Here is a 21,716-nt window from a genome sequence, read left to right on the forward strand (position 1 = left end):
TGTGGGAAGATGGTAGACTTGACTTATGGGAACGTATAGCCGAATGTATAGCAGAAAGTTTGATTTGATGTTGTTCTAGCAGCACTTGTTATTGATTTTAATCTGTCTCTGACCTTTCAGGACAAGGCTTTGGAATTCAACCCCAGCTGTGTGGAAATGTGTTGGGCATTGAAGGGTGAACAATCAACAATGAATGTTGTTTTCTCCTCCTTGTCAGCCATCCCATCAAATGATATCAAGCAAATAGCCATTGTGATTTGGGTAATAAACTAAACAAACACTATTGTTTTTATAATGCTGCAATTTGTTCCCGTTTTGCCAAGCATGATTGTTTAGCAAGATGAATCCATCAGCTGGAAGTTGAATTTGGTTTTTCCACTCCCCTTTTTACTTCACTCGCTCTTTCCCTCCTCTCTGGGAAACTGTCTGCATGAGCTCTATGAAGCAGCATCTGCACTGCCACAAAAGCGCCACAACCAATGAAACGGGAGACATGACAGACGCATCTCCGCTCAGACAGTTTTGCATGTTCGAAGTGTGAAAAGAGACACAGTTATTACGAACATAAGCGCCTCCTAGGTCTTAAATTACAACCGCCGTGCAAAATAAATAATCAAATGGTGACATCATGGGTAATTCACTGATCAACAGCAATGTCGGTCAAGCAACAGTGTTTCTTTTCTGTAGCATTTAAGGTGAATGACGGGTAGAATTAGGGGATCTAAGACAATTATCCTGCGTGGTGCGTGGAGCGTAGTGTGACAGCTCTGAGACTGGCGGCTGAGGAGAGGAGATCCTCTGTGTTGTCCATGAAGATGTTGATTAAATATGACTGCTCTGAAGCGCAGAGCTTCCTGCCTGAAGGAAAAGAAGGCGGGCGGGAGGGAGGGAGAGGAGAAGGAGCGGGGACGGGCAGATTTGTACTTGAAAGCCGTGAATGAATATCTATCTGCTCATGGCTTATGTCTTAATCTGCAATAGTTTGGGATTTGTGGCCTAATGCCATTTAAAGCCTGACACACAGAAATAGGGGTGCACGATATGGGCAAATAATCTAAATGCAATTTTTAAACCAAATATTACGAGTGCGATTTACTTGCGATTTAGATCAAAACACTTGGGTGAACTGTTGTAATCATAGAAATCAAATTCATATTCAGATTCTATGGTTGGGGTTGTTTGGCATGACAACTAATGAAAAAGACAGGTACAGTAAAAGTTGTTGTGACAGGGTAGGAACCGAAGTGTTGGTCAGAGTTTCCCAAGGGATCCTTACACTTGAATTCATGAAGCTTCAAAATAAATAATTGTAGCCTCTTCCAATATGGATATTGCACACGTCAATATTGCAATTTCGAGTAAAAATGCCCTACACAGAAGGTGAGGGGATGGGATCTCTGCCATTAATCTCTTCTGTGTTGGCCTGAGCCCGGATTCTTAATGCATCTCAGAGTAGGAGTGCTGGTCTAGGATCAGTTTTGCCTTTTAGATTATAATAAAAAGGACAGGGCAAACCTGATCCTAAATCAACTCTCCTACTCTGAGACGCTTTATGAATATGGGCCCTGGCATTGCCAGGAGAGAGACCAAGTACTGCTGCTGTTTTGAGAGAAAACAAATCTCATTACTGAAAGCTTTGGGAAGCTTGTAAGAACTGTACAGGTAGTCTAACTACTACTTGTGATTCTTTATGAGAGTGCTTTATATTTTTCAATTCATTTAACATTAGAACATTGTGTTGACAGAGGGGAATAGGTGAGATTAATTTGCATCCAATTACGTTAGAGATATTATCATAATTCAAATTTACATTAACACAACATTGAACATGAATGTTTGCTATCTTCTGTTTTTCAAGTCCTAAGATTAATGTTTTCTTTTCATTAATCATGCGTAGCTATTGTTCCATGTATCATTGATGAGGGTTTTGTTCTATTAAGCAAAATACAGTATGCTTGACAGTGTCATTGTTGATCAAGAGAATTAAGCATTCATTCCCTGTGTTCTTTTGCGCACACAATTATGCTACGTTTTCTCAAAGCTGACAATTAACAGCTTAGAGCTTCTGCCCCCCCACTCCTCCTCCTCCTCCTCCTCCCTCTCTTCCCCCTCCTTCTGCTTCCTCCCTCTGTTCTCTGTTGTTTGTTTGCGTGGGTGCAGGAGTGAGAACAAGTGAGTGAGAGCGGGTTAGGTCGAGGGATGCCAGTGGAAGCAGACGTGTCTGTGTAGCTGTAAGATGCTGTCAGATGTCAGCATTCGTTCTTCTGTTGGCTGTCATTTGGCAGCTAAACCGCTGTGTTGGTTCTCCTCTGTTAAATACACTGAGTGAACAAAACATTAAGGGAAACCTTCCTAATATTGAGTTGCACCCCCTTTTGCCCTCAGAACAGCCTCAATTCGTTGGGGCATGGACTCTACAAGGAGTCGAAACGTTCCACAGGGATTCTGGCCCATGTTGACTCCAATTCTTCCCACAGTTGTGTCAAGTTGGCTTGATGTCCTTTGGGTGGTGGACCTTTCTTGATATACACGGGAAACTGTTGAGCGTGAAAAACCCATCAGTGTTGCAGTTCTTGACACTAATCGGTGTGCCTGGCACCTACTACCATACTCCGTTCAAAGGCACCTAAATATTTTGTCTTACCCATTCACCCTCTGAATGGCACAGATATACAATCCATGTCTCAATTGTATCAAGGCTTAAAAACCCTTCATCTACACTGATCGAAGTGACATCAAAAGGGATCATAGCTTCCACCTGGATTCACCTGGTTAGTCTATGTCATGGAAGAGCAGGTGTCCTTAATGTTTTGTGCACTCAGTGTAGAGACTTTGGTACTGCACAAGTTAAAGGGGAGGGGCCATCGGTTGGCCAGTGTGTCATTCACTGTGTGAATAGGTTTAAAGCACACACACGCACTCACACACCACACACACACAGGCCTGCCTCCTCACCACACAGCAAACCCCACGCCTTTCAATCCTGTGGCAGCCCGGCAGCCCGTCTCCACAACCGTTGAAGGGACTGATAAAGGATACAGTTTCTTTGTTTGCTCTTCTACCACGGTGGGCGACTGTATCTGCTGCCTGTTCCATCTACACAAAGGACTAGCAGCTTGAATGGCTCCAGTTGTGAAATACTCTAAATGCAGTCTGGCCTCAACGCCTGAGGTAGGTTTTACATGTAGCACTGCGTCAAGGTAAATAGACCTCTTTCTCTTTACACAGCCCTGACGCTGCCAGCCAAAGGTTGCTCTGAACCCAGGGACAGGAAGGATGGACAGGGTTGGCTTATTAGCTTGCAATCATGTGCTCTGTTCTTCAATATAATGTCCCCTTCTGTATTGCAACAGACTGAATAGAGGTATTTAGTGATGGTTGTGAGGGTGTTAGCAAGCTGGTGTGGTTGACACACCAATCTCCATTAACCTTCAGCAGCTTCCAGATGGGCTGTAACAGACTGGCAACAGGCAGCAGTGTTAGACACGAGGAAGTTAGATTACCCAGGGCTGGGTGGTAAACCGTAAAAAACTATACCGGTATTCATTCACGGACCGGTTTGGATTTGTACTTTACTTTCTATAACTATCAGTTCAGACCTCGCTCCTACCCACCTACAGGTTACGGAAAATGTGCTCTTTTAGTATTTCTGCAGTAGGTTTCCTGAAGTAGAAAGCCTCCACTTTTCTGTCCGCAAAAACACTACAGTAAATACTACAGTATAATACAGTCTTCAAAAACACTACAGGAAATACTACAGTCTGCAAAAAACACTACATTCAATACTACAGTATACTACAATCTACAAAAATGATGGCAATCGTCAGTTTTTAACGGCAGTAAGAAACTGCTAACAGCGGAGAACTGTTAGCTAACCTTCTAGCACAACAAGTCAACAAATTCGGGAGGGCAAGCTTGCCAAATAGACCCCCACCGACTACCCCTATTGGCGAAAGTAAGAACTGCAATTGAAGCCAAAAAAGCATATTTTTTTTATGAAATAGAGGCATACTAAGACAAAAGAAATGTGACACAGTGAGTGTGTACATGATAACAAAGTAGTGCAGGAAATGAAGAAATTTATGAAAATGGTTGAAGTGAATGCTGGAATTGAACAAATGTCTATGCAAATGCCCACATCAAAAAATACTACAGTTTACTATAGAATACTACAGTACTTACTATAGAACTCTATACTAAATGGTAGTATACTGTAGAATACTATAATACACACAGTAGTGTCCCTCGATCATGTGTAGTACTTACTATAGAATGTTATAGTATACTACAGTATTATCCGCAAAAGAAACACTGTAGTAAATTACTACAGTAATGTCCGCAAACACACTACAGTCTGCAAAAATACTACACTTTTTTTAACTTGAGTAAATATTACAGTATTTAATTTGCATATACCACACCCATTCCCCTCCCCCATATCGTAATTTGTGCCACCCATAAGTGAGAAACCTACATGCAAGTATAGACCATATATTGTGTTCCCTACAGGTTATAGAAAGGAGAAGAAGCACTGCATCAGTTCAGACCCAAGTCCTACCTACCTACAGGTTATGGAAAATGTGCCCTTTTAGTGTGTTTGCAGTAGATTTCCTGAAGGAGAAAGCCTCCATTTCACACTACAGTAAATACTACAGTATATTACAATCTGCAAAAACACTACATGAATTACTATAATACAGTTTTATTTTACTATACATAAACTATACATACTACAGTATACTACAGTATACTAAAGTTAACACTACAGTGAATACTACAGTAAAGTCTCCAAAAACACTACAGTGAATCCTATTTTTTCATGTGGGTGGCAACCATTGGTCGTGTATCAGAGTTTGAGGCTACAAAAGAGAATTTTGATTCCTTTGCAATGTTCTACAAATAGGACTACCTCACTGTCAGATTTGTCCTATTTTTTTGGGTTGAAGTTTGGTTGAACAATATAAAGCAATCAGAATGGAGAAAGCCCATTAAAACCACTTATAATTCATTTGTTGCCATGCACTACCCATAAAGCATATTTAGAACTTTTATTATTTAGAAACATCAAATACCGTCATACTGTCAAAAATGAGAAAAATACCATGCTATAATATTTTGGCCATATTGCACAGCCCTAGATGACTATTAGCTACCATGACAAAACAGAAGCACAGTGGCCTCCTTCCAGCCTCAGTAGATGTCAACAGTAGCCATTCCACTTGCATGTGTAATGTATGAGGTGACACTGAAAATGGCTTGCCATTGAAGTACTTGGAGTACTGTGTGCCCATTGTGACTTTGAGAGGGGAGTCAGTGGCCAGCCCTACTTCCAAAGGGCTTTCAACGGGGCCTATGGAGTCAGTAGTCTGTTTATCCTACAGGACCTGACTAACTGTAGCACCAGGCCAGGCTGGGCTCAGAGAAGTTCTGTGTGAGCTAATTCAACCTCTCGATGACAGACAGCATCCGCAGCCTATGGAAAAACATGGCTGGTAGGAAACAGAGGGGGGACCAGAGCGGAGCAGGGCCGAGAGAGGTCTGGGATTGTTCCTCGTGACATTGAGTCAGACAGGAAGAGGAAGGAAGCTGTATGGGGTGCAGGGAGGGAGGGGTAATTATGTGATGTATTAGAAGTATCCTGGGAAGTCTTGACATGATGTGTCTAGTACCATTCTCACGGCACACTGGGACACGACAGGGCAGCCATTGGAGAGTGCCCTATAGTCGTGGCAGTAGGCTACTGGACAGAGACTGAGACGGACCTACTCAGTCCAGACTCTCTCCATTCAATAGACTTTTAGTCAGACTGAAGCACCTTACTACTATTTTTTTGTTTTGTTGGTATTTTACCCCTTTTTTCTCCCCAATTTCTTGGTATCCAATTGGTAGTTACAGTCTTGTCCCATCGCTGCATCTCCCGTACGGACACAGGAGAGGCGAAGGTCGAGAGTCGTGCGTCCTCTGAAACACAACCCAACCGAGCCACACTGCTTCTTAACCCGGAAGCCAGCCGCACCAATGTGCCGGAGGAAACACTGTACACCTGGCGACTGAGTCAGCGTGCCCGGCCCGCCACAGGAGTCGCTAGTGCGCGATGGGACAAGAACATCCCTGCCGGCCAAACCCTGCCCTACCCTGGAAGTCAAATTTCGGTTGGACCTTGTGTGCAATTGACCAATAAAGTGATCTTAATCATATCCTCTGTCTACCACAGTGTCTTAGGCTACCGCCTGAGGTTTAAGCTACTAGTGCTCTCAGTTGGATGAGGAGGGGATGGTTTGCTTCATTTTACTGCTTCAGTATGCCCTCTGGCTTTGTGTGATTGTCTCAGAGAGGAAGACATTAAAGGATAAGTGACGAGTCGACCCACCAGTCACTCCTCTGTACCATCATCTCTACAGTATGTGTGGTCAGAGCCAGCAGAGAGAGTTAACATGAGGTAAAGCAGCAATGGATTGTATTGACTCCGCAGCCTCCCAGGAATTACTATGCCATTCACATGTTGCGCTGGATTTAACACAACTCTGCTCTGAATTTCAATGCCTCTCTTCTCCCTGAAGACTCAATTACAATGATGACATCATTTAATTATACAACGTTTCCCCACTAGGTGACCATAGCCAGAAATATAGCTCCCTAGAAAGAAAATGATTCTCCTTCTAGGAGTGGCTCCTTAATTGCACAAGGTTTATACACTGAGCCTTCAGTATATCTGGGGAGGATTCAAGGACCTATAGTGTGGCTCCTCTTGTCTAGCCTCTGAGACAGACCAAGAGATACCTTGTCAGCCAGGGACCTTCTAGATGCCCCTGTCCTCCTCCACCACCCTCCAACTAGTTTAGGGAGGTTTGACTGGCTCAGCCTCACCAAAGGGAGAGAGCCCTGGCCCTGGCACAGAGTTCCAGCAGGTGTAATGACTAAAGGAAAGGAGGAGGAGGAGAGGAGGAAGAGGAGTGGGGGAACACAACAGGGTCTTGCAATAGCCTGCAGTGTTCAAGGCCCCTCAAAAATGTCTGAAATGGGAGTCCAATAGATTTACACACTGAGCGAATTCTCTCCCTGTGTCTCTGACTCTCTGCAGGACCAGAGGATCACCCCATCAGGGTCCTGTTCTATTTCCCACCGTTCATGTTTCACCTCAGGGGGGTGTAATAATGCCCAGACCCCTTCTCTCCTGCTCCTGAGCCTCAGTATTACGCTCAACCTTCAGAGCAAAATGAATAACGCAGCCAGGGCTTTGCTACTGTTCCGGCTACATGCTATTTTTCATTACTGGGCTCTTGTAGGTCACACTGACATTCCCCCACTGTATTCCTCACCACCATCTACCCCCCCCCCCCCCCCCCACTCTGCAGGTGGAACTGTAATATCCACCACCTTTCCCCACCTCCATTCGACTCAGGTGAAGGTGGGAACTGTAATATCATGTGTGTAATGAATGTCTTCAGAGATATGCTGTGAATGTGGGAATTTCATGGCCCCATGATTGAGGTCACCATATTGCACAATTTAATACTACCGGTAATTGTAATTATTTTGTTAATTCTAATTGTAATTATTTTGCACTATGGCCTATTTATTGCCTTACCTCCATAACTTGCTACATTTGCACACACTGTATATATATTTTCTGTGGTTTTTTTGACTTTATGTTTTGTTTTACCCCATATGTAACTCTGTGTTGTTGTTTTTATCGCACTGCTTTGCTTTATCTTGGCCAGGCCGCAGTTGTAAATGAGAACTTGTTCTCAACTGGCTTACCTGGTTAAATAAAGGTGAAATAAATACAAATAAAAAATGTGCAGACTAGTCATACATTATGAAGATTTTACTGAGATTTTTCGCTACACAGTGTGACTGTAAAAAATTCATAATGAATACACATATAATAACTGATCTGATTATTGTTATGATAAGCAGATGGCAGTAGCAGAGTGACAGAGAGAGAGAGCTGCATCCTGTCCCAGGCCCAGCCAGCAACCCATTCAACCAGCCAGCCAGCCATCCATCCTGTGTGATGTTCACACGGAACAGGCCGGAACAGGAAGGCATGAATGTGCACTTCAGCACTCAGCCTTGGCCAATCCAGTCCAGTCCTGCCCCAACAGCAGTACAGAAGCATGGACCTCTGTCCTGAGGTCATTGACCCAGGTGAAGCTCCACTGACCGCCACAAGCAGGCTAGCTACTACTGCTAGGCTAAGTGCAGGCTCCAGTCACTGTTCTGTTCTATTATTTATGGTCAAACCAAGTGGGACTGTATTTTTTGGAGTTGTATGTAACATTCCAGTGTGCTGTAAATTCCAGTGTTTTTTTATAGGAATTCCTGTCATGGATAGATGACCACAATTGTAGATAGTTCACACTCCACATCATGTCGATTTGACCTACTTCTGTCTAAGTCCCACATTAAACGAACCCACTAATTTCCTTCATTTATTTATTTCCCAGTCAAGTTCCTTCTGGCTGCTCCCTCCCCTCTGCTCCCCTCCCCTCTGCTCCCTCCCCTCCCCTCCCCTCTGCTCCCCTCCCCTCCCCTCCGCTCCCCTCCCCTCCCCTGACTCATTCCTGTGTGATATTAATAAGTTAATTCCCTATGATAATGTGTCTGCCTCCGTCTGTAGCAGCAGACCTAAACATGGTTGGTCTGGGCTTCCCTCTTAAGCTAATTAAAACATGGCCGTGTCCAGTACAGTCCAGTACAGAGGAGAAGAGACGTGGCCGCTAGCTGGCCTGCACTGTGGTTTATAAACTAAAGCGCTTCAGCTGAAGGAGGGAATTCAGTGTGTGTGTTTTTTTTTGTCTCTAAGTCCTATGTGACTGATACAGACTCTTCCCTCCCGCCATGCGCTGTTATTACCTCTAAGGAACCAGCCACACACTAGATTATGTTGTGCTTTATCACCTCTGATCAAATTACGGGGCTTTATTGTGTGTGTGCAGTCTCTCGCTGTGTGTGTGTGCGTCGGTCCGTGCGTGCGTATTTCTCTGTCTGTGTGCATGTGTGTGTAACAATGTGACAGAGAGGATCAGTGCTCTCAGAGCTAGGCAGGTTGTTTCAGGTGCTGTGCCCTGGGTCTCAGACAGACAGGCTGTGGTAATGTAATGTAATGGCTCTGGCTGTGTCTCTGTAATAGCTCTGTAGATAGGCCGTAATGTGTCATCACAGTGGTCCAGCAGGAGAGAGTGGACTAAACACAGAGGAACTGTGTGGGAAGGAGAGAGGGACAGACAGAGAGCATTTCCCGATCAGACCCATAATACCTGCAACTTACATAACGTAATAACAAACGATTTAATCACTATTCACTATATTAGCTAACACAAACACATTGTTTTTAAAAAATAATTTAAAATCGTAATCTATCTTTTGAAAGTACACTATGCTACATTGACATGTTTCTACAGTTCTTACTTTGATAAGATATCATGATGACCCATATCGTATAGCCTAATAGTCAAGGTCTTATTTTCCACCATGCAGTGTACTTCAAGGAGAGGAAAAATAGTACATCCACTGGAAGAAGAGGATTGTGAAGAAAACCTTGACACACTGGTCTTTGATAGATTACCAAAGCTCCACTATCATGTTCGTTGTTTGTCTTTGTAAAATACCATTACGTTCTATATTGAACATGTTGAACATACTGTGTGTGTGTGTGCACGTGTCTGTGTGTGTGTGTTTGTGTGTGTGTGTGTCTGTGTGTGTGTGTGTGCATGGTGACCTATGCAGTGTTGTAACCAGAGAGAGTGAGGATAGGAAATGTAATTAACAGACTAGCCATAACACACAGCATGGTGAGGAAGAGGGGAGAGGGTCACTGGGGTTAGTTGGCATAACGTCATGCATGGGCTTCCTCCTCTCTAAATCATGCTCAAAGAGATAGGAGTCTGGGGCTAGGTGACTAGTCTGGTCTGGGGCTGGGTGACTAGTCTGGTCTGGGGCTGAGGAAGCAGAGAGTGGTGCTACTGAGGGTCCTGGTCCAAGGCCTCAGGCCTATGTTTGTTGCTGAAGGCCTCTCCCAGACAGGCCAGGACAGGGGAGAGATGGATCAGCATGTTATAGGGCTGTAGGATATCCTGTATGTCTACAGAGGAACTTTGAGGAGCGTGGCTCACTGTAAACACAACATTAACCCTGCTGGGAGGGAGGCTCCCACAGAGAACACAGGCTATTGTACTTCTGCTGGGCTGAATCTGCTAGTCTATACAGGCCATGACTGGGTGAATGTGTCTGACACTCAGAAGAACTATGGCAAAGGAAAACAATGGTCATAGTCATTGTCATCGTTGACTTGCTAAAGGGCATATAGTCAGACATGATAGCTGTAATAAACACAGAATCCCGTGTATTTGTCCTGCAAAACAATCATCCTCTTTAATAGAATTCCCAGTACATGAATGAACCTGTTTGACACTGGCAGAATGTTGTTGTCTTTTAGCCTACCACAGTGTATAGCTTTGCTATGATGGTGATAGCCGGGCTGACGTGACGACAGTCCTGTCAGCTGTGTGTTCCAGGTCAGCTATGGCAGCCCAGGCAGGCAGAGGCAGCAATGATCGCTATCAGCCAGTCTCACTCCAATGTTAATTGGATTGGAAGTTAATTGATTAGTAGCATGGGGATAGAGAGAGACAGTGAGATAGAGGGGGAGAGCTGTGGCTGGCCAAGCTGGCATGGTTGGCTGGGGAGAGCTGTGAGAGTAGACCATGCTGCCTATGACTGCTGCAGAGGAGAGAGAGAGAATGCCCACGGCCACGGCTCCAAACAGGGGAGGGCGAGAGCTCAGCTTGTGTGTGGGTTACAACAGGAAACACTGGACTCCCAGGTTGTTTCCTTAGGGAAGACAGACAGAGCATGGTGCTGTACTGTATGTGCTGGCTCTCTGTACTGCAAGGACGAGGAGGAGTGTGTTTACTAGGGAATCTGGGCATCCTGTTGTGGTTCCAGTGGGTGGGTGTCAGTGTTGAGTGTATCCCTATACTCAGAGCCAGTGTGATTACAGAGTAAGGCCCTACTATCACACACACACACATATTGGAAACAGTAGCATTAAGAATGGAAGGGATTACTTTGACTGGCGCTCTCGGTCATTTTCCCACACAGTTGCACTCTTATGTAAGCGTAATGGATTTTTGTGTTACTGTTTGGCGCCAGCTGACTGACTGAAATAGGCCTACCATTCAGTGCTGTCTGTTGGCTTCGTTATGTAAGGCATGAAATGAGAGTCTACCAGCTACCAACCAACTCTCTTGTTTTTCTCTCTTTTCCTTTCTCTCTTCCTCTTTCTCTCCCACTCAACCCACACACAGCTCCATGTGGTGGCTCTTAACAAGGATTTGGATGTGATTATTTGACAGAAGGTTGGGTTGAGCGTGCTGTTGTGTGATTGGCCAGCTGCAGAGCAGAGTGGAGCGGAACGGGGTCAGAGGTGTGTTCTCCAGAGCAGGGCTGTACTCAGAGAGAGAGGGAGAGAGAGAGGTGAGAGAGAGAGAGGTGAGAGAGAGAGAGAGAGAGAGAGAGAGAGAGAGAGAGAGAGAGAGAGAGAGAGAGAGAGAGAGAGAGAGAGAGAGAGAGAGAGAGAGAGAGAGAGAGAGAGAGAGAGAGAGAGAGAGAGAGAGAGAGAGAGAGAGAGAGAGAGAGAGAGAGAGAGAGAGAGAGAGAGAGAGAGAGAGAGAGAGAGAGAGAGAGAGAGAGAGAGAGAGAGAGAGAGAGAGAGAGAGAGAGAGAGAGAGAGAGAGAGAGAGAGAGAGAAGCATACACACCTACGCAGGTACGCAAGCACACACACTCACCAGGGAACCCCTGGACTTACACTGACCTGTGTCTGACTCTCTGACTCTGGCCATGTGCTCTCTCTCTATTGGCCCCCCACCTCACTACAGCTGATTCCCTCTGGTATTACTCAGCAATGAGTTAGTATTTATGAAATCTGATGTTAGCTAGACCCAACCCACTGAGACATTATTTCAAGTCTGGTCCACACAGGACCGGCAGGACACACAGTGCCTTGCTAAGCCAAGTCAAGCCAATTCCCCTTGCTCTGCCCCTAGCACCTGCTGCCTACTGCTACACACCAAGTTACTTTACTCGCTCTTTATAGGGATGGTTTTCAGCATGTCTCACACAGACCACATTATTTACTACCAAACCCATGCTTTAGGTCCTCGATTTAAATGGATTTCCTCCAGAAATGTAAAAGGTAACTGTGATTTGATGACAGTTATCAGGAAGTAATTTATTACAAATAACTACAAATGTGTAATCTTTAAATTATAACGCGGTTGGTCAGAAGCTGTTCCTATTAAAAAGCGGTGCATAATATTTAAAAAAAATCAAAATCAATATTCTAGTAAATGCATTCGTGCTTGTTAGACTTTTATTCACCTGACTTTCTAAACTACTGAATAAGAGACATTGGAGGATATCGGTCTATGGAGGATATACAGTATATTCCATCAAATATATATAGTATTTACTCATGCCTAGTGTGAAATTCATACCACTGCATCTTTCAACCCCTGCTTTCATTAGGCCCACAACACTGACTTTCAAAGCCCAGGGATTATACATCATAGGAGACATGCTCCAGGAATGGTTAAGAGTTCCTCCGTTGATAAAACGTGTATGCTGTCATTCAAACAGCCTGATGTAATTCCTATCTCCTCCTCCTTTACTCTCCTCTTTCTATGTCTTCTCTTCTCTTTACAATTCAGATTTATAGAAACCTGAAGCACACAGGCTGACATACAGCTCTGATGACAAGACACCAGGGGTATGTCTGTCTGTCTGTCTGTCTGGGGAAATCCCATCTCGCTATGGATGCTTCAAACTGAATATGACTGGTACAAGTGGGTTATTGGTTTGTTTCATTGGGGGGGATGGTGTGTTTGTATGTGTGTTTGTATTGTGTGTGTATGTGTGTATGTGTGTGTGTGTGTGTGTTTTGAGGAGGTGGTGCAGTTGGCGGGGTAACAAAAGACATTAGAATAACAATGATATTGTAATCTCTCTCCGAGGATGTCGTAGTAGGTTTGAGGCGTAATGCCAGTGAGCACTTATTCAAACAAAGCTTCAGTTGAGAGTGAAGCAGGCGGGGTGGTGGGGTGCCACTCTGAGTCTCGGCAGGGCGCGGGTTAAAGGGGAAGATTAGATGCACACGCCCTTGTTTGCATTCAAGGATAAAGCTTGTATGAATGCTGATGCTCGCTAAATCTTCTGTCGCGTTGACAAGGACATGACTTGTTCTGTGGAAGACGTCAAAGTGTGAGGGATTTAATAGACTTTGATATGATGCAGAGTAAAATCTATGTAATAACATCGCAGAGGCTGCTGTGGTTGGTTAGCGCTGTGACTGGCTTCAATAGACCCAGACAGTGACCTCAGCCTTAACACTAGAACCACCTGGCCTTTCAGCATATAAGTAAGTAGCCGCTAGAGAACGTTGCCGGGCGTCCCCTTTGGCATATGCATCAGATGCATATCAACAAGCAAGGTGCGCAAACATGCTTGATAAATAAATGCTTGATAAATAGTGCATAAACTATTGTAAATGATTATTTGCATGAAGAAAAATTCATGGGAATATATCAAATTATTATTCTTTTTTAGATAGAGTCAAGGATATGTTTTGTATAATTCTACAAAGTCCTAGAAAAGACGTAGGCATATAGCCTATTTTGGTTTCCCTTACAATAAAAACATTACAGTGTAATCCATTTGATCAGCTTTACTTGTAGATTCAATAGTAATAGTCCAGTTACAGCTTCTTTTGACAAAGTAGGAACGAAAAATATAATAATAATAATATAACCAGCCAGGGACGCAGGTGAAATTATTTGCTGTTTTCCTAAACAAAAGCACCAGTGCATGAATAATTGTAAAGGATTAATTGCATAAAGAAATATTTGTGGAAATATATTAATGACAAGATATAAAAACAGTCATTTGTTTAATGTATCAGACACATGAATCAATCGCGTCTTCTCTTTATGCTTCGGGTCCACAGTCAGCACACAGCTTCGGGGCTTTGTGTGAGCAAGCCCCACAAACAAATTGGTTGCACTGCACACAGTTTTCATGGGTCTTGTTTCGTGGGCACCTGCCGACTTGACATTGTGTCTTGTTTTTCCTGAGTGGGAGCTGTGGTGCTTGGGGAAGAGGGAGAGCAGGACCTGCTGCCTTGGCGGCCTGCTTGGCGGCTGTAGCTTCTGTCTTGGCATTCAAGTGGTTCTAACGAAGCTCACATGCCAGATCCAGTGGGATGCATGGTGCTGAGGATGCAAACACTCTTATTTATTTTACATCTGTACACTGTGAGTGTTGCTTTACCACTCTCCATCACTGATGTGGAGTACAGCGCCGCTGGTATGTTGTTTTGTGCTGAAGGGGGCAGCTCCCGCCTTTGTTTGTTCACTGCTCCGAGCAGGCTAGTCTTCTTTGTAATCAACTTGTCTGCCAGGGAAATGTATGTGAAGAAGTTGTCCATGGTCATATTTCTGCCTTTGTCCATGGAAGGCTCCATGAGTCTCAGACAGTCGCTCACACCGCTGGCCTGGTTTCATCATTCCCCTGATATGGAAAGCCATTGAGCAAGTACAAAACTTAACTGAAGTCACATGCACTATTATCAGTTCCTATCTGGTTTCTATCGTCCATTCATCCATTGACGACAGAATAGCATATTGTAATTATACGTTTATTATGTTACTCGTTTTCGCTTAGTAGCCAGAGCAATGCTGCCATGCGAGTGGTCATGTGCTGAATGCATGGACAGCACGGATGTTCTTGGAAAAAGTAAAATTTGGAAAAAGAGCCGCACCTTCTGAGAGTTATTTGATAAAGAAACATAGAAACTGCAGAATATGCTCTTTCAGATACTATATAGAAATCACAATGTTTTACCTGCATGTGACTCTGAAGGAGGATTTGATAAAGCGATGCTCCTTTCCCTGCATCTGTCAATTTGTCAACTGATTGGCCTAATATTGTCACTCATCAGATTATTGTCAATGGAATCGTGTCTATAGACTAACTCTTATTATGTGTGAAATTCGTTTTTGGTATAGTTTAGGTGTAGTTTTGATGGGCCGGCTGTGCAGGCTGGTCAGGCTGACTGGCATCATTTGTTTCCCACTCATGAACTTGGATAAAGTCAAGGATATGTTTAGCATTACTTTAAAGGCCTACTGTTTTCGTTTACCTTCCAATAAATTCGATTAAAAATAGAGTTATAGTAAATAAAACAGTCCCATAACAGCTTATTTTTTTTACAAAGTAAAACGTAAAAGAGAATGGTGTCAACCTGCAAGCCATGCAGTCAAATTATTAACATGAGCACCAACACTGATAAATAGGCATAACACAAACTCATCATTACACATTACACTATTGTTTTTCTAAATGAGATCAACCTCTTCACCCTCATCATTCAGTTAGGCCTCATTTAAATTAGATTGTGAAGTAACTTGCACAATTATCGGCCATTCCATCCATTTGTCATTCATTCAGTGGGCCGGCATCGTTTGCTTCACTGGATAGAGTCAAGGATATGTTTTGCATTATTCTAAATCCCTACTGCAACATGTAGCATGTTTTTGTTTCCCTTACAATACATTTGATTAGTAATAGAGTTATAGTAAATAAAACAGTCCCATAACAGCTTATTTTTACAAAGTAAAACGTAAAAAATAATGGTATTAACCCGCAAGGCATGCGGTCAAACTATTTGCTGCTGATAAATAGGCATAACACAAACTCATCATTACACTATTGTCTTTCTAAATTAAATCAATCTCTTCACCATCCTTAACATTCAGTTAGGCCTAATTTAAATTAAATTGTGAGGTAAGGTGCACAATTGTCACCCAATCATCCATTTGTCATTCATTCAGTGAGGAGAGAGAGACGCATTAGCGCCTGGCTGGGTATCAACGTCCTACAGCACATTGTATTGGAGGGTTAAGTTAGGAATAGGTGTGAAAGAAACGGGTAAATAGGCTCTAAACACTTTTCTGGTTGTGATTAAACAATTCTGACAAATGAGCAGTGTAAATTACAAACATTTAGGAAAAGTAATGGAAGGAGCAGGACAGCTTTTTTGGGGGGCAGGTTTTTTTAATTTACAAAATCAAACGTCAGTGGCCGTCGGCCTATGGCGGTTCTAGTGTTAAGGCACCCGCATGCTTTCCAGCCGAAACAGTTTGGAAAAGTTTGTGCATATATTATTGTGACGTTTTTGTTTGTTTTGGATTTAGTTTTTTTTGGCTGTTTGGGCACACAGCGTTTGTGATTGGTCAACAGTAGGGATTCTTCAATAAAGTCTTTGTTGTCATACAACGAGAGACGACTAGTTTTCGTGGACATTTTTTCATTGAGAAATACTGCACCAAACATCTTAGTTAGATGTCAAATTGCGCAACTAAGATATCCTCCAAGTAATGGCAGATTCCTTGAGTTATCTTAGATTAATTCTGACAATTTTGAGGAAGTGTATAATGGCTACGGCATCTCAAAATTGACAAAATCGATTTTTCAAGCGAAGGTCTTTTAAGGGAGTATGCGAGCTCACTCGTTCGGCATGCTGACGCCTTTAGGGCACTACAGTAGGCCACTAGGCCATGAGCTAGTCACCAGAGCAGTGATATGTGTCACTAATAAAGATATTACCAAGACGAAACACTGGATGCAGAGTGCTCTGACTGAGTGCCCTTAGGGTGGCCCAGAGTGGATGTGTAATTATGGACAAGTGTAGAGTCATTTACTATGCTAAACTCCTAGTCCTTTTTCATTGGTAGCTCAGAGCATGTCTAATGATACATAACAACAACAGCACTCAATGAAATTACTGTCTGTCTGGAAATTATAGTCTATGTTGTGCCTGTAGTAACAGCTTAATAGCAGTGTGTTTACTTACATATTTCCTGCATGACCAACATAGTTTCTTGGCATATTTCAATTGACAGCTGGGCCGTTCCACCAATTAGGTGCCTTTTGAGTAGTGTAACTTTGTGAAAAAAACGTTATAAAAAAAAAACATTTTCCCATCTCAAGAAGTTAAGAAAAAAAATCACTATAGTAAGTGCCTATTAAGTGTCAAAAAAAGTAACAGAGTTGACTGTAACAGGGTTGACCATAACAGGATTGACGACTTCATCTTAAATCAGCCATAAATCCCCTTGTGACAGGAAGCTTGTTGTGTACAACAGGGAGGGGCAATTGAATGCAAGCTTCACTAAAACATTTAAATTGTTAAAACATTTCTAGCCTATCTATGGGTAACAGGGTTGATGCTCAACCCGCTTAGTTTTCCACCACAAAAAAAAAAAAAAAATGGCCAAAAAGAGTAGAACCAGCTTACCTGCTTTTACACTATGTTTAGACTAGTAGATGTTCAATATCTCTTTTTTTTAAATATTTAAAAAGGAATAGCTTCACCATATTAAAACAATAGTTCAGTTCACGTAACAGGGTTGACCTTAAAATGACAGGCTAATTTAAAACTTTAAAATGAATCACTAATAACATGAAATAAATATTAATCGTCAGAAATGACTTTGTCAAATCAACCCAATAACTATGGCTTTACAATGATCGTGAAAACTTGGAGAAAGTTTGTGGTTAAGTGTGTTAAAATCTTCCTAGAAGCCACAGAGGGTACACAGAGGGACATGTCAAAATTCAGCATTTTTATTCATATTAAACATCAGATTTATTTAATTGTCCATGTGGTCTATATTAAACGACACTTCATTTAATATAACAGGCTTTTAAAATGCAATATTTGTGCACAATATCTACTTTAAATATCAAAGGGATGCAAAAGGCATTCATTTCGTGGAACGACCCAGCTACAGACGTTAAGGAATAGGCCAAGCTGTTAGGTGAAGGAAATATCCAACCTAATCTCTCCATAACACCAGTAGCACAGGCAGGAAAACATAGGTCTTGTGGTTAGTGATTGTGTTATCCCTCGCCTCCTCCTTTCTTAATTTCCACTTTTCCTCTCCTCAACTGTGTTATTCCCCTGTGGTGGGCTGGATGGCTGGATATGATAGGTTTAGTGTTATTGGAAACAGACAGAGGGATTGGCACATAGACAGTTACTACCACTGCAGTCACATGCAGCTCCTGTAGCTATGAGAAAGAATTACTTATACATTGAAGTACTGTCTTCAACTCCTCAACTCCTCTCTTTGTCTCTATATTGGCACCCTATTCCCTATGCAGTGCACAATAGACAGTAGGGAATAGGGTAGCATTTCAGACGTAACCAGTCAACGCTCCTATAAGGAGACAAAGGAACGTATAAATATAACTAGTCCAACTCCTCAACAAGAGACAAGACACAACAACAGACACCCTCTCATTATCACCAGCAGCATGTCAGCGGAGAATTAAAGACTAATGGACTAACCTCTCCCGCTAACCACTTTTTTATAGTCTTCTCCTATACAGAAGACCTTCCTTCAGGGGAGATTAAACTTTCTATTTTTAATACCAACATGCAAATGGCCACTATCTCTGCTGCTGACGGTTCACTATCTTTAACCCAATCAGAAAAGTTTGTTCCAGGCACTTTATAAACCTCTTAATTATTCTAAATTATGTCTTCAAGTTATTTGTTTGTTGTTTTTTAAACCAAATTGGGCTCCTGTAGATTGTATCGTCTCACTTTTATTTAACCGTTTCAATTTCATGCATTATATTAATTATTCAGGGAATAACGGAATGAATCAGAGCCATGACATTCTGGTGTGTCATTTCTTTCCCACAACAATGAATTGGATTTCATCCATAACTGGATTTAGGTCTATGTTCTTTTTCTTCTCGAATACAATGTCTGTAAATAGGAATTTAGGAGATCAAACAATTTTGACTGATTTTTTAAGGAGCTTAGTGTGAGGGAAGTCAAGAGGCACAAAGCAGAGGGAGGGGGGAGGGAGGGAGGAGGGAGGAGGGAGGGAGGAGCGGCTGCTCTCTTCCAGCAGGTTGACTGGGGTTCAGAGCTATAGGCCTGCTCGGCTCACTGAAAATATTCCACTACTGCTCTGTCTCTACATCGTGTGCCAAGGCCACAGCACTGACCAGAGCAGTCAGGTCCTGTTTTGTCATTGTCCTAGCTTCTCCTCCCCTCCCCACGTCTTCCAGTGTGGCAAGCCCTTCACTTCTATAGATTAGCCTAGCTGCTACAATGTAGCCCCCTGTGCCCGCTGTTGGCCTGGCACTGCCCCTGAAGCTCGCCCAGTGGCAACCAACTGGGGGCACCACCAGTGTTCGGGTACAGGGACCAGGCAGGACAGAGACTCCCTATTCCCTATATAGTGCGCTAGCGGCTCACTGTAGTGAACTATAGTGCGCTAGCAGCTCTGGCCAAAAGTAGAGAGTTGACAGAGAGAGCTGACAGAGTGCAGCTGCCCATTAGGTTAGCAAGGCACAGAGGCAGCAGCATGGGTGAGCTGAGCATGCCAACGTGCCAACTGTTTCATTATGAATGGGAAGCTTAAGAAAGAAAAACACATTGTTCATTTCGAAACCGTGATCACAGTTTCCAGTTCACAATGGTATGTTGATGTTGTCTTCCTGTTTTTTTTGCTTGACTTCAGTAGTTAAGTGAAGTCAGTAGTTAACTTCTTAGCTTCACATCACATGCCTGGCCAATACTTTTTCTGCCTGGAGACTAGTTGACTGGATGTTATCTGTTGGTTATTATCTGTTTGGCACTAGTCAGAACATGTAGAGCAGGGTTCCCCAACTGGTGGCCCGTGGGTGATTTTATTTGGCCCCCCACGTTTTCTGAGGCAAAAAAAAGTATGCGTTTATTTTTATTTTATTTTTCTTGTTAGTCATAAAATACATACAGTGAGGGAAAAAAGTATTTGATCCCGTGCTGATTTTGTACGTTTGCCCACTGACAAAGAAATGATCAGTCTATAATTTTAATGGTAGGTTTATTTGAACAGTGAGAGACAGAATAACACAAAAAAAATCCAGAAAAACGCATGTCAAAAATGTTATAAATTGATTTGCATTTTAATGAGGGAAATAAGTATTTGACCCCCTCTCAATCAGAAAGATTTCTGGCTCCCAGATGTCTTTTATACAGGTAACGAGCTGAGATTAGGAGCAGACTCTTAAAGGGAGTGCTCCTAATCTCAGTTTGTTACCTGTATAAAAGACACCTGTCCACAGAAGCAATCAATCAATCAGATTCCAAACTCTCCACCATGGCCAAGACCAAAGGGCTCTCCAAGGATGTCAGGGACAACACAAGGCTGGAATGGGCTACAAGACCATCGCCAAGCAGCTTGGTGAGAAGGTGACAACAGTTGGTGCGATTATTTGCAAATGGAAGAAACACAAAAGAACTGTCAATCTCCCTCGGCCTGGGGCTCCATGCAAGATCTCACCTCGTGGAGTTGCAATGATCATGAGAACGGTGAGGAATCAGCCCAGAACTAAACGGGAGGATCTTGTCAATGATCTCAAGGCAGCTGGGACCATAGCCACCAAGAAAACAATTGGAAACACACTACGCCGTGAAGGACTGAAATCCTGCAGTGCCCGCAAGGTCCCTCCTGCTCAAGAAAGCATATATACATGCCCGTCTGAAGTTTGTCAATGAACATCTGAATGATTCAGAGGAGAACTGGGTGAAAGTGTTGTGGTCAGATGAGACCAAAATGGAGCTCTTTGGCATCAACTCAACTCGCTGTGTTTGGAGGAGGAGGAATGCTGCCTATGACCCCAAGAACACCATCCCCACCGTCAAACATGGAGGTGGAAACATTATGCTTTGGGGGTGTTTTTCTGCTAAGGGGACAGGACAACTTCACGTCATCAAAGGGACAATGGACAGGGCCATGTACAGTCAAATCTTGGGTGAGAACCTCCTTCCCTCAGCCAGGGCATTGAAAATGGGTCGTGGATGGGTATTCCAGCATGACAATGACCCAAAATACACGGCCAAGGCAACAAAGGAGTGGCTCAAGAAGAAGCACATTAAGGTCCTGGAGTGGCCTAGCCAGCCTCCAGACCTTAATCCCATAGAAAATCTGTGGAGGGAGCTGAAGGTTCGAGTTGCCAAACGTCAGGCTCGAAACCTTAATGACTTGGAGAAGATCTGCAAAATCCCTCCTGAGATGTGTGCAAACCTGGTGGCCAACTACAAGAAACGTCTGACCTCTGTGATTGCCAACAAGCGTTTTGCCACCAAATACTAAGTCATGTTTTGCAGAGTGGTCAAATACTTATTTCCCTCATTAAAATGCAAATCAATTTATAACATTTTTGACATGCGTTTTTCTGGATTTTTTTGTTGTTATTCTGTCTCTCACTGTTCAAATAAACCTACCATTAAAATGATAGACTGATCATTTCTTTGTCAGTGGGCAAACGTACAAAATCAGCAGGGGATCAAATACTTTTTTTTCCCTCACTGTAAAAGCCTGTAAAAACACCAGCAAATCCGCTCCAAGTGATATGAATTTTGGAAATCTGTTCCAAAGTATTCCCACGCATAATAGAGAGATATACAGCATGTGATCGTATACAAACGTAAGCAAGGTTTGAAATCATTCTATTTTAGTTAAATATTATATCCGTTTGGGCTTCTTGCGGGCAATTTTCAGTTGACAAATTATTTGAAATAATGTTCCAGCCCCCTGACCATCCGCTCAAGAAAAAATCGGCCCGCGGCTGAATCTAGTTGATGATCC

At 43.0% G+C, this 21,716-nt stretch overlaps 1 protein-coding gene across 1 annotated transcript in view; it reads left to right on the plus strand.

Moving 5' to 3' along the window:
• Positions 1–2,968: 2,968 nt before the first annotated feature.
• The window catches only part of LOC311149922 (plexin-A2-like), a 221,719-nt gene continuing 202,971 nt past the window's right edge, over positions 2,969–21,716 (plus strand). Inside the window, exon 1 of the mRNA XM_084187151.1 lies at positions 2,969–3,171. The gene's annotated coding sequence lies outside the window, so the exon portion shown is untranslated. The remainder of the gene's footprint in view (positions 3,172–21,716) is intronic.

The sequence above is a fragment of the Coregonus lavaretus genome (genome assembly GCF_964263955.1).
Source record: "Coregonus lavaretus genome assembly, chromosome: 22".
NCBI lineage: Eukaryota > Metazoa > Chordata > Actinopteri > Salmoniformes > Salmonidae > Coregonus > Coregonus lavaretus.